The sequence below is a fragment of the Ambystoma mexicanum genome, chromosome 9, assembly GCF_040938575.1.
Source record: "Ambystoma mexicanum isolate Mex_15411 chromosome 9, UKY_AmexF1_1, whole genome shotgun sequence".
Taxonomy (NCBI): domain Eukaryota; kingdom Metazoa; phylum Chordata; class Amphibia; order Caudata; family Ambystomatidae; genus Ambystoma; species Ambystoma mexicanum.
In genome coordinates this window covers 375,535,246-375,555,474 of record NC_090931.1, presented here as the reverse complement: position 1 = coordinate 375,555,474, position 20,229 = coordinate 375,535,246, and the positions used below count along the sequence as shown (strand labels likewise).

The window sequence follows — 20,229 nt, the reverse complement described above, 5'->3', positions numbered from 1 at the left end:
GGAAGACTGACTCCACTGTGGTTACAACACCAACCGCACTTAAACATCCTGAAAAACGAAGAGGAAAACTACTGATGAATCGTGCAATCGAAAAGGTCCCAAAGGGGTAAAGGCACCTATTCCAGCTTCTTTCTAGTCTGGAAGCCAGACACATTTTGGGCCTAACAGGTCAAAACAAATGCGCCAAAAAGCAAAAATTCAAAATGGTCGCCCTGACCTACGTCATCAAGCCGGTAAGGGAAAACGACTTCCTAGCATCACTGTACTTCAAGGATCCATATTTTCATATTCCAATTTAGAAGGGACACACGAAGTTCCTAAGGTTTGTAGTAGGAACCAACCATTATCAATTCAAGGTCCTGTCATTTAGATTGCGCTCAGCCCCCAGGACATTCACCAAATGCCTAGCTCTAGTGGCCGCGTTTCTGAGAAAGAGAGGGTACCATGTATACCACTATCTCGATGATTGGTTAATACGAGCACCTCCATATACAGAAACTAAAAACACAGTCCAACATGTGTTGAGCACCCTCTCACACCTCGGTTTTGCGATAAACCCAGACAAGTCTTACTTCGAGCCATCAAACACTTCACTGTTTCTAGGAGCCCAATTCAACACTGCCGAATGACGGGTTTGACCTTCCCTAGAAAGGACATGGGCAATACCCCATCTGGTAACCAAATTCTACCCAAGCATCAAAGTATCGGTAAGGACATGCATGCAGCTTCTCAGAACCACGTCCTCCTGCACACCACTTATCTAACATTGCAGACTACAGATGAGACTGCTGCAAGAATTTCTGGCGGATCAATGGTCTCAGACGACAGGAACCTGGAACGACAAATTACCAATAACACCACTAATAACAGAAAAATTACGGTGCTGGTCGACACCTCCTCACATCACAAGGGGGATGCCATTCACGGAGCCGACCTTTCACAGATGCATCACTGATAGAATGGGGTGCGCACACCAATCACCTATCAGGAAAGGGCCACTGGAGCATTGCAGAGACCAAACTCCATATCAACGTCCTACAACAAAAGGCGGCGCCACGTGCGCTTCGCCTGTTCCAACCAATACTGAGAAACAAGTTAGTCAGAGTGTTGACAGACAACACAAACACCATGTATTATGTAAGAAAAAATAGGGGGTACAAGATCAAGAACACTCTCCACAGAAGCCCAACAGTTATGGCACTGGGCAATCAAAAACGGCTTCTAACTACAAGCAAGAACAGGGCCGCAGACAAACTCAGCAGGGCTGGCAATTAGTCGCACGATTGCCAGCTGGCAGACAGAAAACTCAGAAAGATCTTCACAAGATGGGGAACACCTAGCATTGATCTATTCGCCCCGTGGGAGAACAAAAAATGTCCCTGATTCGCAAGCAGATATCCACACCACCAGTCTCTGGGAGACACATTTGCGATATCATGGCAAGGGATCTTCGCTTATGCGTTCCCTCCGATCCTGTGATACGCAATGTCCTGCAGATGATCACAACGCACAAATGCACAATCATTCTGATATCACCAACGTGGGCGAGGCAACCCTGATTCTCTGACCTCATTCATTTATCTCTGGAGCATCCAATCTCTCTAGGCCATTCTCATTTGCTCTTAATGTGCAACCAACAGGTGCTGCACCTCGACTCAAAGGCCTGGCTCCTGACATCAGTGAATTTGGACAAATCCCACTCACGGAAGAATGCAGAAACATTCTAAAGCAATCCACAAACATGTCCTATGCCTACAAGTGGGACTGTTTCTGCAAGTGGTGCTCTCAACAGCAATTAGACCCACTCAATATAGCACCTCAAGAGATCCTGCCATATTTTCTCAAATTAGTCAAAGACAGCTTGTCGCAATCATCCATCAAGGTACACATAGCTGCGGTCTCTAGATACCAAAAAAAGCAGGGAAGAGTACCTCTCTTCGGAGCTCGCCATAGTGAAATATTTCACGAGAGGCCTATTCCACACTTAACTTCCACTAAAGAAGGGGCCCCCGCAATGGAGCCTAAATATGGTCTTATCCGCCCTAATGAGACCGCCGTTTTAACCAATGGCTACTATAGATATAACATTTATTTCCTGATAGGCAGCTTTTCTGGTTGCAATCAAATGTTTTCAATGCCTATCTGAAATACATGCATTATCCGTTAAACCTTCATACCTGCGTTTTGAGAAGAGCAAAGTAGTCCCAAAACCAAATAGTACCTTCATCCCAAAAGTACTGTCAGAATTCCACCTACAAGCGGAAGTAACCTTATCAGTATTCTTCGGATGTTCGACTACCCAAGCAGAACAATCTCTGCAATCACTAGATCTTCGAAGGGTTCTGAAATTCTATACAGACAGGACTAAGGATTTTCGATGCACATCACAACTATTTGTGGCTTTTGCAGCCCCTAAGAAGGGTCGGCCTATTTCTAAGCAAGGAATTGCAAGATGGGTTTCTGCTACAATCACAACGGCACATACACAAGCCGATAGACCCTTACTAAGGCCCATTCATGCTCACTCTACCAGAACAGTGGGTTCATCAGCGGCCTTATGGGCAAGAGTTCCCCTGTCAGACATTTGCCGTGCAGCAACCAGGGTGGTACCGCACATCTTTGTGAAACACTAATGTATGGAAGGACAAGGAAAGGCAGCGGCAAGGGTCAGAAGACCTGTCCTACAACGCCTGTTTCAATAACGTATGCTTTTCTCCCTTACCACATCCAATGAAGGAATGTAAAATGCTGTGTACGCTATTCAAAGCATGTGCATCCATGAACGATCCAATGCCGGAGAAGCAGTATGTTGCTTACCTGTAACTCCTGTTCTCCAGCATTGGTATCTTTCATGGATTCACATGCGCCCACCAACCACCCCATAGGGAGAAAGTCTACACCATGCTAGCTCTCATTTCTCTGAGTTTAGAATCTGAAGATGTCCTCCTGGGTGGGGCTGGTTCGATGTTCCATTGGTTGGGACAGAATACACCCAAAAGAACATAGTGGGGTACTAAAGTGAGTCGAAAAGCCATAATACTAAAGTTACCAAGGATTCCCAGCCTGTCGCCGGGGAATATTCAAAGCATGTGAATCCATGAAAGACACCAATGCTGGAGAACAGGATTTAAAGGTAAGCAACATACTCCTTCTCCAGCATTGGCTCTTACATGGATTCACATGCTATGAATATACCCTGTCATCAGGCTGGGAATCCTCAGTAATATAAAGCAGTATAGCTTTAAGCTAAAAAAAAAGTGCTTGTCGCTTGCATAGTCTATTGCTGTCGGTTTGAGTCATATTGCCCCAGCCAATGACCTCCTCCTTAGGTCCTTCTTAACTCCACCCCTGGTGGCCATCTTCAGATTTTTACTACACATTTTTGTGTTGGGAGTCCTCAATTTCGCTCCTCGACTTTCTTGAGCTATTTGCCTATTTTTGTTCAAAATTCATCTTTTATTTTTTCATCCATCAACATTGTGACTTGTCGGCAGCGGGGAACCGTTGCCGGTAGAAATCCATGCCATACGTTGGATCTCCAGTTCGTGCAAGGACGCAGGCTGCATTTTGGGCCTACTGCACGTGCCATGTTGGAGGCTGAGAAGTGCCTCTTCAAGGCCTGCTCAAGATGCGGTCAGAAGAATATCTACATGGCGGACCGCCAGCAAAAGTGCATCTATTGTCTGCACCTGGAGAACGTTATTAAAGGATGTCACGTTTGCAGGCCCTTCTCCTTAAAGACAAGGAAGGATTGCCATCGAAGGTTGGTGACATGGCTCAAGTAGGATTAGGCCTCTGACTCGTCATCGGTATGCAGTCATGCCTCTCCCAGGGTTGGCAGGCCCAAAGAGCGTAGTCTCTCTGGCAAGGGGTCGAGATCCTTTGAGGATGCTTAGGTGGGCAAGGTACCTAAAAAAGTAAAGTCATCGAATGCTTCAACTTCCTCGTCGATGAGTACTGTGACTATAGCGTCTGCATCGCATGGACGACGAAGGTGGCCCTGTCTTCGGGAGACCGGAGATTGTCCACTCCCTCGCCGTCCACCGCTCAGGCTCTGATGATGGAACATCACTTCTGCCAAAGCCCACACAGCTGCAGGCCACATCCCATGTGAATCCTCACAGGGCATTAACCCCTACTCCTGGGTTTCAGCCTTGACATTTTTCAGAAGAGGAGGACGAATTTACAGAGGACGTTTTCCCACACCCAGAAGAGGGGCATGGTGGCTTCACCACGCAGCTAGTGCAGCCGGTCCCCCTCCGAGTCCCTGGCCTCATGCTCTAATTCTGAAACCTCCAGCTCCGAGTGATGTCTCCTTGGATATTTTGATGACTCTCCACACATTGGTCACAGAGATTCAGCAGCGCCTACCACCTGTGGCATCTGGGGCTCCAGTGGCTCTGCGGCCCTCTGTTGTGGTGGAGCCAACCCAAATACATGTGGTACTCGGGGAACAGATGAGTTTGAGGACTACATCCCAGCCATCAAGAGACTCCCCTCCAAACAAGGTCAGATCTTTCCAGGGGAACATCTGTTGGGGTGCTAAGCACTTCAACCTGGTCCAGAATAGAAAAAGGACGGATTCCTGTTCCTACGCTGTGAATCCTCCAGAAAGACCGTGGGTGCAATCCCTCTACTAGATGCCATCTGGGAAGACGGATTTGTGGTGATGAGGAATCTGTACTCTGCCTCTATTAAGAAGGAGAGGCTGGAAAAGAAGTATAATGTCCAGAACACAGCCCCTAAAGGCCTCAGATGCCATCCAACACCAGACTCAGTATTCTCAGCTGCTGTGAGGAAGAGTTCTTCGAACCCATCATCCTCTTGCTTGGTACCACCGGACTAAGCGGGAAAGAAGCTGGATGCGACTGGTAAACGCATTGCTACCACTGCAGCGTCTACGGTCAAGGCCGCCACTGCCCTAGCAATCCTTGCACGCTACGACAGGGAGCTGTGGTACAAGTTGGGTCTCATTCTCGATTTCCTGCCAGATGACAAAAAAGAAGAGGCCATAGCCATTTTTCATGAGGGCGAAGTAGCATTAGACCATGGGATCACTGTCGCCCTAGACATTGTCGACTCTGGTTCAAATAGGAAATGGTATTGCCCTACGCCGTCAAGGTTGGCTTAAGGCCACTAACTTCAGGCAGGATGTGCAAGCCAGAAGTGTCTACATGCCTTTCGATGGAGAGAATCTATTCAACAAGGCAGTGGGCGAATCTCACATAGCCATTAAAGCGGACATAGAGACGGCGCGCTCTGTGGGCTCACTTCAGCAGAGGAAGCAGTCCCTTCGCTCCTCAAGGAGGAAGATTTCTTGAACATCAAAGGTTCTCAGCCCATCCTACCACCAGCCCTCTTGCTCTGCTATGCAGGAAGTACATAGAGGCTGTTCCCTTATCTACAGAGGGGGTACCAAGCGTTGTCATCCCAAGCTGCCTGGACACAGATGCCGAAGGAAGCCTGACCAGACCCAGGTCCTGAGTCTCCACTTCAGCAGCCTGGTGGGAAGCCAGCTATCGCAACTTGTCAACAAGTGGCACAGCATCTTCATGGACAAATGGGTGCTCAACTTCATCGATCAGGGTCACACCCTAGAATTCTAGGGCAAATGCCCTTGCATTCCTCCTGTGACAAGCGAATAGCAGCATGGAGCCCAACTCCTCAAGGAAGTTCAGACTATGCTGCGAAAAGGGTCCATAGAACCTGTCCCTCTGTACCATCGGGTGCTCCGGAATATGATCCAGATACTTTCTTCTTTGTAACAAATCAGATGGGTGGAGACCCATCCTAGACTTACGACGCCTCAACAGGTTCCCAGAATCCCAAAACTTCAGGATGGTCACATTACAGCACATGCTCAACCAACTGGAAGAGGGAGATTTTCTATCGACACTAGATCTGGAAGATGCATATTTCTACATCCCCATTCATCCAAAACATCGGAAATTCCTGAAGCTCGTTGTCCAAGGAAGACACTACCAATTCAAGGTGCTGCTCTTCGGCCTCAAATCAGCACTGAGGGTTTTTACCAAGTGCTTGGCCTGGTGTCAGCGTTCCTTCGGCGCAAGTGAGTGTATTTCTACGGCTACCTGTACTATTGGCTGTCCGGTCCCGTTCTCACCCTGGCATTGCGACATACATTGGAGTCCACATTCTAACCTCTCTGCGCTTCTCTATCAACTATCCAAAATCCTGCATGGATACACTGTACTTGGGGGCGCGACTCAACACAGTATTGTGCCTGGCGGACCCATCGGAGAATAAGATAAGGACCATCCTAGGGAAAGTACAATGGCTGCATCGAACAGGGTTGCTACAGTCCGATCCATCAAATCCCTGTTGGGAATAATGTCCTTGTGCATCCATCTGGTCCCTCATTGCAGACTACAAATGAGACCGGTTCAGGAGTTTCTACAGGCCAAGTGGAAGCAGATCTCGGCTGATGGAATGACAGGATGACCCTCAATGAAGCTTTCCGCCAAGCCCTACACTGGTGCTCATTCACACTCACATCTCGTAGGGAGCTCCCTTAAAGACCCCTGTGCATTAGGAGACGGTCACGACCGACGCCACACTGGAAGGCCAACTATATGCCAGAGGCCTGGGTCTCCCAGAGGAGAAGGCGTTGCATATCAATGTACTAGAACTACAGGCAGTTTTCTGGGCTCTAAAGTCTTTCAAGCCTCAGCTCTTGGAAAAGGTGGTCAGGGTCTTCACGGACAACATGATCATATCAAGAAGCAGGGCGGGACAAGCTTGCCCGTTCTCTCTCTGAAGGCACAGAACCTGTTGTGCTGGGCCATTGCTCACCAGATGTTTCTAGTCCTGTTCCACCTGCCAGGCATTCAGAATAACATCACACACTCTATGCAGGGAGATGTGGTCCTGCAATGAGTGGGAGTTCCTGCAAACTCAAGCCTCTCAGATCTTCCACAAGTGGGGCCATCCTCAGATCGACTTGTTCGCAACAGCAGCCAAAACTAGTGCCAGCTGTTTGCCAGCAGGTATCCTCAGGAAAGGAGTCTGGGGGACGCCTTGTAGCTCCCACAGGAAGGCCTATTCCTTTACACATTCCAGCCAATTCCGCTGCTCCTACTTGTGATCAACAGACTCAAACTATACCGGACACAGAACATCTCTCCACAGCGCTGCACCTTCAGCCTTACCTGCTCTCGTTGGCTAAGGCTGGCTTTGGCCATACGTCCGTCAAGATGCACTTAGCTGCAATATCCTGATATACTGGGGCTCCTGGCAAGCTCTCCCTGTGGTCTCACAGGCTTGTGAGGCAAGAAGGAGTTCCTCAAGGGCCTCTTCAGAACATTCCCCCTGGTGAAGGCTCCTGCCCTGGTGTGGTAGTTGCCCCAGTCCTGTCCAAACTGATGGGTGCTCGGTTTCAACCTATGCATCAGACCTCTTTGAACACTGCCTTCCTAGTGGCGATCACCTCGGGCCGGCGTGTTGGGGAAATGCAGGCTCAAGCCTGTAAGCCTCCATATTTGTATTTCCATCAACCCAAGGTGGTTCTATGAACTCATCTGTCCATTATGCCAAAGGTCCCATCCGACTTTCATTTAAATGAACTTTTAGTCTTATCAGTTTTCTTTGTAAACCCTTTTACACCTGCTGAAAGGTCCTCGCATTCACTGGATGTGTTGCGTGGCTTGAAATTCATGTGGCACGCACTAAAGATATTTGAAAGACTTCTCAAACTTTCATCAACTTTGGACCTTTGGGGCATGGGAAGGCCCTATCGAAGGCTTCCATCTCCAGGTGGCTCACCGACTGTTTAATGCATTGCCATCAATTGGCCAACAGACCATTGCCAGGCCGGCTGACAGCCCATTCCACCAAAGCCATTGCTTCGACTACTGCTTTCCTCTCTGGTGTTCCCTTGTTGGATATCTGCAGGGCTGCTACGTGGAGGTCTACTCACACCTTCATGAGGTTCTACTGTGTAGAGAGGGATTTCAGGGAAGAGGCAAGCAGCGCTTCACAACCTGTTTGCATGAGGTGAGTCTGTTCCAGGGGTGAGTGAATTGCTTCTGTAGAGCCTTGCCTCTCCCCGTGGTTGTCTAATTGTACTGCTGTATAATCATATTCATAGCATGAGAATCCATGTAAGACCCCATGCTGGAGAAGGTACAAGTTAATTACCTGTAACTCTTGTTCTCCAGCATGGGTCTTACATGGATTCACATGCAAACCCTCCCTTCTTCCCCTCTCTGGCTCTTCTAGGTGTCTATTGCCACTTTACATGTGTGACCAAATCTGAAGATGGCCACCAGGGGAGGAGCTATGGAGGACTTATGTCATTGGCTGGGGCAGTATGACCCAAAGTGACAGCAATAGACTATGCAAGCGACAATCCGTTTTTTTCTTTATCTTAAAGCTATACTGCTTTATATTACAGAGGATTCCCAGCCTGATGACAGGGAACATTTATAACATGTGAATCCATGTAAGACCCATGCAGGAGAACAAGAGTTACAGGTAAGTAACTTGTACCTTGTCCTCCATCTCTGTATTATAATCTAATATTGTCCCTTTTAGCATTTGGAAAAATTGCCTTTCATGTCCCTGGCGATGAAGGCACATTTCTTAATAGTTTTCAAACTTACTTTGAGAGTTTATTCGCTGAACCTACTAAAACGTTTCTAATCATGACTTTGTCCTGACAAACCCACACTAAACCTTGCAGTATCCCTACTGTTTATTTTTCAAGGTTCTCATTTCGACATCATAGAATTAAAGATTTATAAACTGAACATTACCAGTGCTTTACATTTATTTAGGTCGATTTTCGAATTATTTGTATGCTCTTGTGATAAAACAAAGGCTAAAGAACATTGGAAATATGCCAGTTGAAGCAAGAATTTGCAAGAGATGCCTCAAAGGACTATTTCAGCAAAGACATTACTTAAATGTACTTCAAATTTACTTTAAATTTACTTTAATTACATTAAATACATGTGTGCTATGGAAAGCGCTTTGGACTAAAGGGCTATATAAATATCAAATTATTATTATTAATATAACTGTCAGTAAGAAAACTGTGATACAACTAAACCAATATGTCAGGTTGTTACAGGTGAAATTGTTTGTGAAAGTCTGAGATCCTGCAAGCTTATGCGGTTCTCTAGAAGTATTAGTAGTAGCACGAATTAGCATAGTCTGTGTGGCATGTGGTTGGGCTGGTGGAAGATGGATGTCTCAGTCTGTGGCTGTGGATGGGGTAGTATGTGAAATGGCAGTGATGACCTTGCCTTTCATCATTACAAGGTTGATACATCAAGTACCATTCAAAATGGGCAGAAATCAAACGTGTTTTGAAACACTTAGTACTTTGAGGAATGTTATTGCAGCAGTTACAAGTTGGACGAGTCTGTCATGAAGTGCTTCGTAAAAACCGAACATTATTAATGGATAGGTGAGCTTATAAGTGTGATTTGACAGGGTTGTGTAGATGAGTTACTGTTTGCACAAAGAGTGAACCACCATTCTCCAACAACTACATCCATAGGGAGCAAAACACCATACACCGCCAAAACCTGGGATTATATAGGATGACGAGTACACCCACATTTGCTGGATGGTTAAAAACACATTCTTCTAGATGAAGCTACTACAAAGGTTATTTGCAACATTCCACGAGAATGATACTCCATGGTTGTGCCATGTGTAGCTCCATTGGGCACAGTGTACAGCTGGCTACCAGATTGATTGATTAATACACTTCCAACACTCTCCTCCATCTGAGAGAGCTACCCTGGCTACCACTGATGGACAGATTTAGGCTCAAATTATCCTGTCTAGCTCTCAAACACATACATGGCTAGGCCTGTCAATACCTGCAGCGCACATTTCACCAATAACAATGCGCACTGATGCTCCCAGTGCAACAGCAGACAGGACAGATGCCTCTCTGCCCACCCCGCTGGAACTCCATGCCTCCGAAAACCCCACACCTAAAAGCAATGTAGTCACACACGCACTTCCTCAATGAAAGTGAAAGCTTCCTCTAATGAAATAAAAAATAGTTGTATCTGCCAGCAGTGGGTCGGCTGCTGAGTGGGAAGCTTGTCATTCTGTAATAATATCTTCTTAAATAGCATCAGCATGACTTTATGTATGACTGCCTCCACTCCATGCATCATCCAAGTAAATGAGGAGCGCTGCAGTCAAGCTAATGTAAACTAATGAATGGAAGGGGCAGAGACTTGACAGATTTCTTATACTGTGAAAGAGAGCTCTGAACGTGAAAGTACGGGGTATACAATTTCGAGAGATGTAACTATGTGTATATAAATGATGTTACAAAGCACCATAATTGCCCCTTCTTTTAGTCATAGAGACACTGGGGACCGGGGATGCTTGCTTTCTAAGTAAGGAGTTACCATGAGGTAGTAAATGGTGGATTTCACAAAGCCGCCACCTCCCATGTCCCTCCCCAAATGCCCTAGCCGATCTAGCTTAAGTCATCTGAGATAGAAGTGTGGCATTTTCGGTGTAAGCATGTATTGTTTGAGGGTAATACATCCTCTACAGAGTATGCTTTCCGCTCTATGATTCCTTACTAACCGCACCCTCCTCCCAGACACTCCGGACTTTGCCTTCGAAATGACTAACAGAAAAAGTATTCCAGGATGTTAGCCGCCAGCTAGAGAACTCTTGGAAAGAACTGCGGTTGCTCCTCCAGACCCCCACGCTCGAGGACAAGATGGCATCTGGTATCAGGATGATTGGTATTGAGGGAAAGACACAAGGTAGAAGCAGGACAACAGATCCTCCAGCTCTGGTCCACAAGGGGGAAAGGCATATACACTGACCATAGTTACGATTTGCTGTCCATCATAATGGATGCAGAATCCAGGGATGCAGGCCCAACACTTAGCCCAGCAAGAAAGGCTGTCCCTTATGCCAGACTTTAGAATGACAGCTCGTCCCTTTCAGAACTTTACCACCAGTATGTAACACCAGTTAGTGAGAACTACCAGCAGGATATTAGTAACCAGCCACAGCAGGGGACAATAGTTTAAATAGCAAAACAAAAGAGACTGGTTAGGAACAGGACAACCAATGATGCTCTAAGACAGAAATTACATGGGGATAAGCTCAGCTGCACTATTGAACAAACAAGGCAATCACATGTACTATGAAAGAGCTTAGTGCCACCAGTGAGGACACAGACCAGGTTTAGAACTGGAAAGAAAAGGGGCGTGCACAGGAGGAAGCGACTTTGGCCAAGAGGACTGTCCCAATATGTCTGGTTTGCCACATATGTTTATGGCTGCAAGAGCACTTATCCTATCATACATTTAGAAGGAGACCTGAGAACAATACTAGACACTCTCTCAGACACTGCTGGAAACCAGACTAATATGGAGGACTGACAGCTTTCTGGTGTGAGTATCACAACCTGACAAAGGCCCTAGACAGGCAGTGAGAAGTGCTTGTTGGGAACAGTGTGTTTTCAGGTATCATTCGGATATTCAGAGATAAAAAAAGAAGCCATGGAACGTATCCTCTCCCTAGAAAGAAAACACTTGAAGGAGTAAGCAGGGCACTATATCCTGTGCTGAGTTCCCCAAACTCTCCATCCTTTCCTGTAGGAGTCGGGGGCCATTATGAATGGGTTGGTGCAGCCTCTACCTGATGTGCCTCCATGGGGGCAGTTGATGTGGGATTCCATAGGCGGTTAGAACGTGGCTTCGAAAACTACAGGTCCTTGTGAGACATCTCATGATAACTAGGAACCCAGATTCCTACCCAAACCCTCTGAGTGTTTAGTAAAAATCAACTTTTTAACATTCGTAAGGCCCTCTCCAAAATGAAAGGATGAGTATCAGCAAAGCTGAGAGAGTGCAGTGATCCTCAAAAACCAATGGAATTCGGGAACAGATTATTGTAAGTTATGTGAAACCATGGTGTTTTATGGACTTCGATTTCGATTGTAGCAGAACTTCAGAAACATTGGATCACGCTCACCCTCAACAGCAGTCTTGTGGAGGTGCCAGGGCTGGTGAGACCAGAAAGCTGCAGAAATGCATGGTCTTGCATTTCAAAGAGTTCCAAGATGGCGCTAACCACCGCTCTGCCCTTCAACGCCTTGCAGACCCTCATTAGAGATGATCTGACCCATCAAAATTGTACCCAATTCACACAGTGAGCTGATAATGAGGTGATGAAAAGGAGTAGGATGAACACAGAATAACCAATCCACTTGCCTGATTCAAACTGAGAAATGGAATAACCTATGGGAACAGAAGAAAGCAAGCCTTGTTTTAGGGAGGATAAAAGTGGCTGGAAATACAGACTTAGGGACTGGGTCCAGAGGGAGGCAGACTTCTCTATCCCTAATCCTTTGTGTCAAGGGGAGAACCTGCAGGATAAGTGTCCCAGAAAGACTGCAGGCTAATGGAAGCTTGCCAACATCTGTCAGGGACTACTGCAGACGAGAGCAGAAGCTACCCACAAGGGGGGAGCCTTGCACGGAAGAGACAGACTAGGAGGTGGAGATCTGCACTTCTTGACCTTGAAAGAACTGGAACACTCAGAGCTTAGGACCTCCAGCAGCGACCCCAAAAGTAAATGACCGACCCTTGGCAGGAGGTAAATTATATAATAGGCTTCCTAACAAGGACCTTGATGAGGGAAGGGTGGGGGAAATGCCTGTCACCACAACTGAGCCAAGGTCTGATGGAAGACCTAGAGAGAGAGAAGACTGAAAAGAAGGCCTAACATGAATACTGAACTAAGGTCGATCGGAAGACCTAGGAACAACCCATGAAAACAAGAAACTGAGAAATACCCTCTATGAATTTTGAACGTAAGACCCGGTGGTAGACCCGAAAGAAACTGAAAGCCACAGGTCGAGAGCAGGACCTAATAAAACCTAGGTCTGGAGGAAGACCCAGCAGATGCCTGAGAAACCAAGGCATAGGACTTGAACACAGGAAGAAGGCTATATTCCAGTATTGACTTCTGTGCACTTCAGTTCAAGAATCTTACTGAATATTATGTGTTAGATTTACTCCGTACATTAAAGCCCACTAGCTGTCCAGGGGATACCTGCCCTGCTAAAATTGTTAAAAACTGCACCATTTATCTGCAGTTTTTACCGGCCGGCACCGTTCATACCGCGGCCACCAGGGTCGTAATGAGGCCCAATGTCTATGTGGAACAACACTTAGCTATTGACCCCTTTATAATGCACCAACTGCTGACAGTTCTAATGGCATACAAATCAAACAGTAATGTGGATCGACATAGGAAGGAAGACAGGTTAGTTAAACAATGGCAGAATACTTTGTCCAACTACCAAGACACAGTTCTATGTGAGGACCCCTCCCCCAACCTGAGCAACCCGTAATAAACAGTATTAACAAGCCCAGTCCATTAATGTTAAAATAGTCTTGTTTCCTGGTCAAAATGTTCAGCTACCCCAATGTACCCGAGTTAGAAGAATTTCTTCGACGGTTCATCAAGGGATCCCTCGAGGGTGGACTTGCTTTAAAGCAGGAGCCACATGGCATCGAGAGTCCTCGAAGAAATGTGAACCTCTGGGTCAAGAGTCCTCGAAGAAAAGAGTTTGGTGTCGCAAAGAAGACTCGATGAAGAACGCAGTCCTGGCAGCAGACGTCAAGTGATGGTGTCAGATGTCGTCGTCAATCGGAACTCGACCACGACTGGGTTTCAGATCTTCACTTGTTGGCAACTTTGTGGACTTTGGGATGTGGGAAACCCACAGGCGGATTCTCAACCTCGACCTTCTCCGGCGGGACAAAGTGGTCTAGGGTGATGGCAAGGGAGTCCTTCTTTCAATGTTCTTAGGCAAAGGTGGAGCGTTGTGGCTCCTATCGTGGAGCAGCACAGCGTCGAGCTGGCTTCCAGCGATTACAGAAATCCTCCTTACCCCGGTCAACGGCAAGGAATTCAAGAATTCTCGGGCGACCCTGTCACCTGTTGACAGCTTTTCGGGACTGGTTACCAGGGTGCCTTGATGAAGATCAGCTTCTGCACGATGTTCCCTCGTGGCTCGGGGAGAGGGCTCCTAACAAGGTCCTCTCTCGGATCAGTCCTCTACAGACTCCACAGCTTTCAGATTTCGTCAAAGGAAAGTAGCAGCAATTCTTCTTCTTCCAGCTGGGCATCAAGGATAAAGAGCTTCAGGTTTCAACTTCAGCTTCTGAACAATATTTGGCAAGCGAGAGGTCCCCAGATATACACATTGGTCCTTCATTCACACTGATGAGCCCAGCTCAGTCAGCTAATCAGTCAGAAGGGCATTCATGCAGGCAGTCAGCTTATCAGGCTCACAGTGCATTCAGGCCATTAACTTCCACACAGACACCCATAACAAGGAATGTGGATTGGGGCTGGCACCCAGCCTATCAGGACACCACACTGCATTCATGTCAGTTTCAGGTAGGGCTGTTTCATTCGTTGTGTCACACACACAGAAACCAGACACCCATAACATGGAATGCATATTGGTCACACACTCCGTTCACAGAGACCCCAAGGGTGTACCCACAACATACAATTACTGGAAAGCTCCAGGCAGTCTGGCCTGGGCTTGCCCACAATACCATATATGGTTCTTCCACCCAACAGCCACTCAGGGGAAGGGACAGAGTCAGGGCTTCCCAGGACTTTAGGAAAGCAATGTAACAGGTAATAGACACCAAGAAGCCACAGGGGCCATCTTGCCTTCTATCAGGAATCCATTTATTCCTTTGGCAGGGCCTGGGTATCCCAAAATGGAGGATGCTCAGAGCATCTGTCAAATTCAGCATGGAGCTGCCACCAGTCCATACCCTGCTCTGTGGGCCACAAACAGGTGCCCAAAAACATACACTAGAGCTACAGGGTTGTACCCCCACCCATGGGTGCCATAAGGGTATCCCAAGGGTCTCTGTTCGCCACAACCAAAAAGAGGAAGAGCTGCACTGCCAGGAATCCCAACTGGACTCCTGCGCAGAAAAAAACACAGAATACACATATGGGCGTACATGGCAGGGACATGGCGGCCCTGTCCCTTCAATGGATTTCCAGCATCACACCCACCAAAGCACAGAATCATGTTTCTTGGTTCTAAAGTCTAGCCTTTCTTTGAACATGGATCAGAGGCACACATCTTTGTTGCTTTTATCGGCCCTGTCAGCAGCTTTTGACTTGGTGGATTTTAAAATGTTATTTGAGAGGATGCAATCCGAGGCGCTTTTATCTAAAAAGGCAGCCGAATGGATTTTATAATTTTTAGTTGACCGGACTGCGAGAGCTTTTAATGGGGATGTGTCTTCTCACCCTGTGGAGCCGGTTCATGGTTTTCCACAGGGTTCTTGAATCTCTACAACCCTTTTTAATATTTATGTGAAGCCTTTGTTTTCGATGCTGCAGGTTTTTTTTTACACTAAATACTCTGACGATTTTCAGACAATGCTAAAATTGTCAGGTGATTCTGCTGTTGATTGTGCCGTGATCAAAACCACAAAATGGACTTGCGCTTAATGAATCCAAAACAGAGCTGTTACTTGTAGGTACCCGACAAAGGCTTGAAAAACTGCTGGCTACATATAAAGGCTTTACTATAGCTGGGTGTCAATTAGAGGTTCTTCCGAAGGTCAAAACATTGGGAGTCTACTTGGACGCAACGCTATCTATGAAAGATCAGATTAACTGTGTGTGTTCCTCCTCTGCTTACTATCTCAGATTATATATCTGAAAGTAATGCGGCCACACTGGCCCTGGCCATTGTAGGAGCACAACTCGATTACTGTGCTAGTTTACTGATGAGTTCAGCTCAGAAGAGCCTCTCTAAACTGCAAGTAATTCTAAACAAAGCAGTGAGGATAGCATCGCGATCATGTCAGAGGCCAGACAGGCCTTGCATTGGCTTCCGTAGAGAGAGCGGATAAAGTTCAGACTTCTCACCTCCACTCACAAATGTTTGTTTGGTATGAATCCCAGCTATCTAAAGGTTGTCAGTAAGGCAGCATGTGAGGACACTCTGATCGAGTCATCTGAACTCACTGGTGGTACCATGGTAACCGCTCCTGATTTAACCGCCCCATTTGCGGTCCAAGCCTTCTTTGCCTGTTTTAAAGCAGGCACTTAAAACCTTTTTTACTTAGGACTTGGCTGGCGGTTTTATCATTTTTATGGTTTATTGTGCCTCTCTTGGGTTTATTTACTTTTAACTGGCTTATATAGCTTTTATGTTTTTTGTGGTTTTATCATGCCTTTAATTGTGTGTATTCTGGTCTTGCTTTTTTAGTTTTTATGTGTGCCATTGTGCTTTGTCTCTGTTTTATGTAAAAGCCCGTTTGCCCGCAGGCCTCAGCTGCTCTATAGATGTATAAATGTAAATATTTCGGGAAAGACCTTACACACATTTCTGGATTCCCATTGTAATCAGATCTCCGGCCCATGGGTCGACAAGCTTAGGCTGATCAGCGCTTTCTACAACGCTCTTCTTTGGTGGAAAATAGCAACACCTTCACCAGCGGTGTGCCTTTCATAGCCCCATGGCGCCAGGTGACTGTGTCGACAGATGCTTACATGTAGGACTGGGGAAGCCCGCACTACAAATCTTCATGCCAATGGGCCCTTTGGTCGGCAGCAGAAAAAACGTTGCATATCAATGTGCTAGAACTCAGGACAGTGTTTTGGGCCCTGATGTCCTTCCTACACAAGCTGCAGGAAACGTTATTGCAAATGTCACGGACAACTCTATATCTGGAAGTAAGGGTGCACCGGATTTCAGATCTGGTACACAGACCCTTTGGAAATGGGGCTCTTGCACAGGGAATGTTTCTCTCTCCTTTTCACCTGCCAGATATAAACAACTGACTCAGCAGAGAACTCTGTTTCTGCCATGTGTGGCAGCTTCTGCAAAGCCAAATGGACATCATCTTCTAAACATGGGAGAAGCCGGACATAGACCTGTTTGTCACAAAGAACAACTGCAAGCTTCCGTTGTTCACCAGCAGGTTGCCTCAACAAGCCAGTCAAGGGGATGCGTTACACATTTCGATATAATGGCAGGTTCCTCTATACTTTCACACAAATTCCTCTCATTCCATTGAGTCCTCCATGCACTCAAACAGTAGCCGTGCAGACTGATCCTTGTGGCACTGGCATGGCCGAGGAAATTCTGGTTCTCAGAGCTCCTGGCTTTCACCATGGCTCCACCAATAATGCTCCTGCCTGCACACAACCTACTCTCCAGACAAGGGGGCAAGTTTCTGTACCATGACCTATCTTCTCTCAGTCTCAGAACCTGGCTCCTGTATCCCTACATTTCGAAATGTCCCAGGATTGCAGGGATATCCTGTCCAGTGCTAGGGCCCCCTCCACCATCTCTTGTTATAGCAAAGAAAAGGAAGAGATTCGACCATTTAGTGTTACGGCAATAGTGTTGATGCCCTTGATTATCTGCTTTCTGGCTCAGCAAATTCTACCATACTTGCTCGCCTTGGTTAACAGTGGACTCGCCTTTTCATCCATCAAAGTACATTTGACAGATAGCTCTTGCTACACATGTACATCATTGGTGCCTTCTCTGTGGTCGTACAGACTTGTTAAAACGTTTATGAAGGTACTCTTTTGAGGCTCCCGGCCTGTGTGCAAGCCAGACCCTTCTTGGGAACTGAACTTCATTTTCACTAGGTTGATAGGGCACCCGTTTGTACCTATGCATAAGGTCGTCATAATGTTTGTCTCCTAGAAGTGTTCTTGGTGGCCATCACCTCAATCAAAAGAGTGGGTGAGATTCAAACCCATGGCTCTCTGCCAACATACCTCACATTCGACAAGAATTAGGTCATACTCGGCACCAATCCTGGTTTATACCTCCCAACTGTTTGTTTCTTTCGGACCTGCTGCTACTAGCAAAGGCCTGTCTAAAGTCTAGATCTTCAGGTAGCTGCGGCTTAAATTGCTTTCTGCTATGAACAAGTCGGGCAAGAGCACATTCCACAAGAGATTTCTCTTCTGGACATTTGCAGAGCAGCAACTTGGAGGTACTTGCACACCTTTACTAGATTTTATTGCATCAACAAGAATTCTATGTCGTAGTGCAAGGCTGGGAAGGGGCAGTTTTTCAGAGCCTGCTCCTTTATAAATAAATGCAGTTTTAGTGCTGCTGCATTGTAATCTATTCAACAGCATGTGTATCTATAAAAGATCCAATGCTGGAGAAAAATGAAGTTACTTACCTGTAACTCCTGTTCATAAACTCACATGCAACATCCCCCGGCCCCTCACTTCATGTGAGGCTCAACTTTGCTCTTATGTGCGCTACAACAATCTGAAGATTGCCTCCACAGGTGACAGGTGCACCTAAAGGACGTACTGACCATTGGCTAAAGGGTAAATGAACCAAAATTAGTTTTATAGACCACTAAAGTTAGTTCAGTTTCTCGTATTTCCTTTTAAATTGCTTTATTGTTTTGGTGGATTCCCAGCCTGACAACAGGAATATTTAACAGCATGTTAATCTATGAAATATACCAATGATGGATAACTGAATCCTTCTTGTGCTCTCAACTCAGTTACATGTGGCATTGATGAATCACTGCACCATCCTTTTGACTTTGTCAATACCTTTTTCTTTTTTAAGAAGGATGTGCATGTAGCCTAAAACCACCTAAATATCAACTTTCTTTTTTCTTTGCTAACTTCCTACCTTTCTTACTTTTCATGGCCCCTAGAGTTAAAATTATCATTTGAGCTGTTCATTCTTCCTCTGTAGGCTTGTTTCGTTCCTCTCTCTTTCATCTGAGCAATACTAAACCCTGGTCATTTGTACTAAATGGTACAAGGCACTTGTTTCTCTCTATTTCTATTTCTCTCTCTATCCCGCTCTCCCCGTCTCTCTCTCGTCACTGAACAACTAGAACATATGCAATTATTTCCAGATTAGATCACAATGTGTCTGCTTCCTTCAAGATCAAGCACAGATGATCGTATATAGTAAAACACCTTTTTGTAATCCCTCAACCACAGTAATTGCTGACCAATTTCAATTCTCCCTTTTTCCATTTAAACATCTAGAAAGGACTCCTTAAGCAGTTGCAACATTTGTTTCAGGAATTCCTCTTAATGGCGGTACTCAGGCCAGCTACCAGCTGGATTGTGTAACAGAATTAGCCATCTTTTTTTCAAGCATGGGGGCCAAGAATAGAAATCGGTAAGGACTCTAGAGAAGGTATAAGTCTGTTACAACCCCCCAGCGTCTTCTTTGATATAACCGATCAAACAATTCTGATCAACTACCCTTGTGGACTGGGACTGGATCTCAAGATCTCCTGTAGTTCAGATAATTCCTAGGTGACCATTAACTTTCTCTTTCATTTTTTGTTTTATCTGGCTGCCAAAGGAACTGCTTAGTGCTTTGCTATTTCTCCAAATCTATTTAACATTTCCTTGCTAACTTTAATAGGCTTTAGGTTATACAATTCTGCAAAAAAGACACTCAACATCCTTAATTTGGATAACATTACAGATGCTCGCAAATCAAAATACAGTTAATTCATGTAGTCCATGAATACTTGCCTGTACAACAATAAAACCTAACCCGAATAAAACTGAACGTGTCCGGATGTTGGTTGTTCTGAACAATTTGACTATAGGACATTGAACTTGTCCCTCTGATCTAGTACATTACTATCACCTAATTTTCTACTCTGATCATCAATTGTTCCATCAGATTGCATTTGTGGCCAGGTTATTTTTACCTTTCATTTTATACTACATAGAACAGTGTTTCCATATCTTTCAGAACGGTATAGCAGTCATTCCATAAGTCTTATGTAGCTATTACTATGCCACTATCTTCGGAAGTACGTGAGACTCATGTTAGCCAGCTTGATTCTGAGGAATGGTTTTCAGAGGAAAGACCACTTCACTGTCATACCGTTCTAAGGGTCATATGTTTAAGGTCATCTGCATTGCCTGCCAGACATTTTATGTTCACAGCCCCCAAAATATTGTAAAATACATTAACAGTCTTCACCTGAGGCCAGGTACTCCATACTTTTCTCTTGAAATAACCACGTTTCACAAATCATGATGTTGAGGCTGCTCTTTTTCAGTGTCCCAGCCAGTTCACCCCCACCATTTATCATCTGGAGAACTGCACCCCCATAGTCCTATGTGACGTATGTTCTTGCACATATTCCCTTTTACGGAAACGCCTTAAACCCCTCATTGTTTGCTATATAT

General features: G+C 45.9%; 1 protein-coding gene across 1 annotated transcript in view; it reads right to left on the bottom strand.

Annotated features, from left to right (window-relative positions):
- The window catches only part of LOC138489643 (4-hydroxyphenylpyruvate dioxygenase-like), a 348,749-nt gene that overhangs the window by 34,160 nt on the left and 294,360 nt on the right, over positions 1-20,229 (bottom strand). The gene's annotated exons all lie outside the window — the stretch shown is intronic.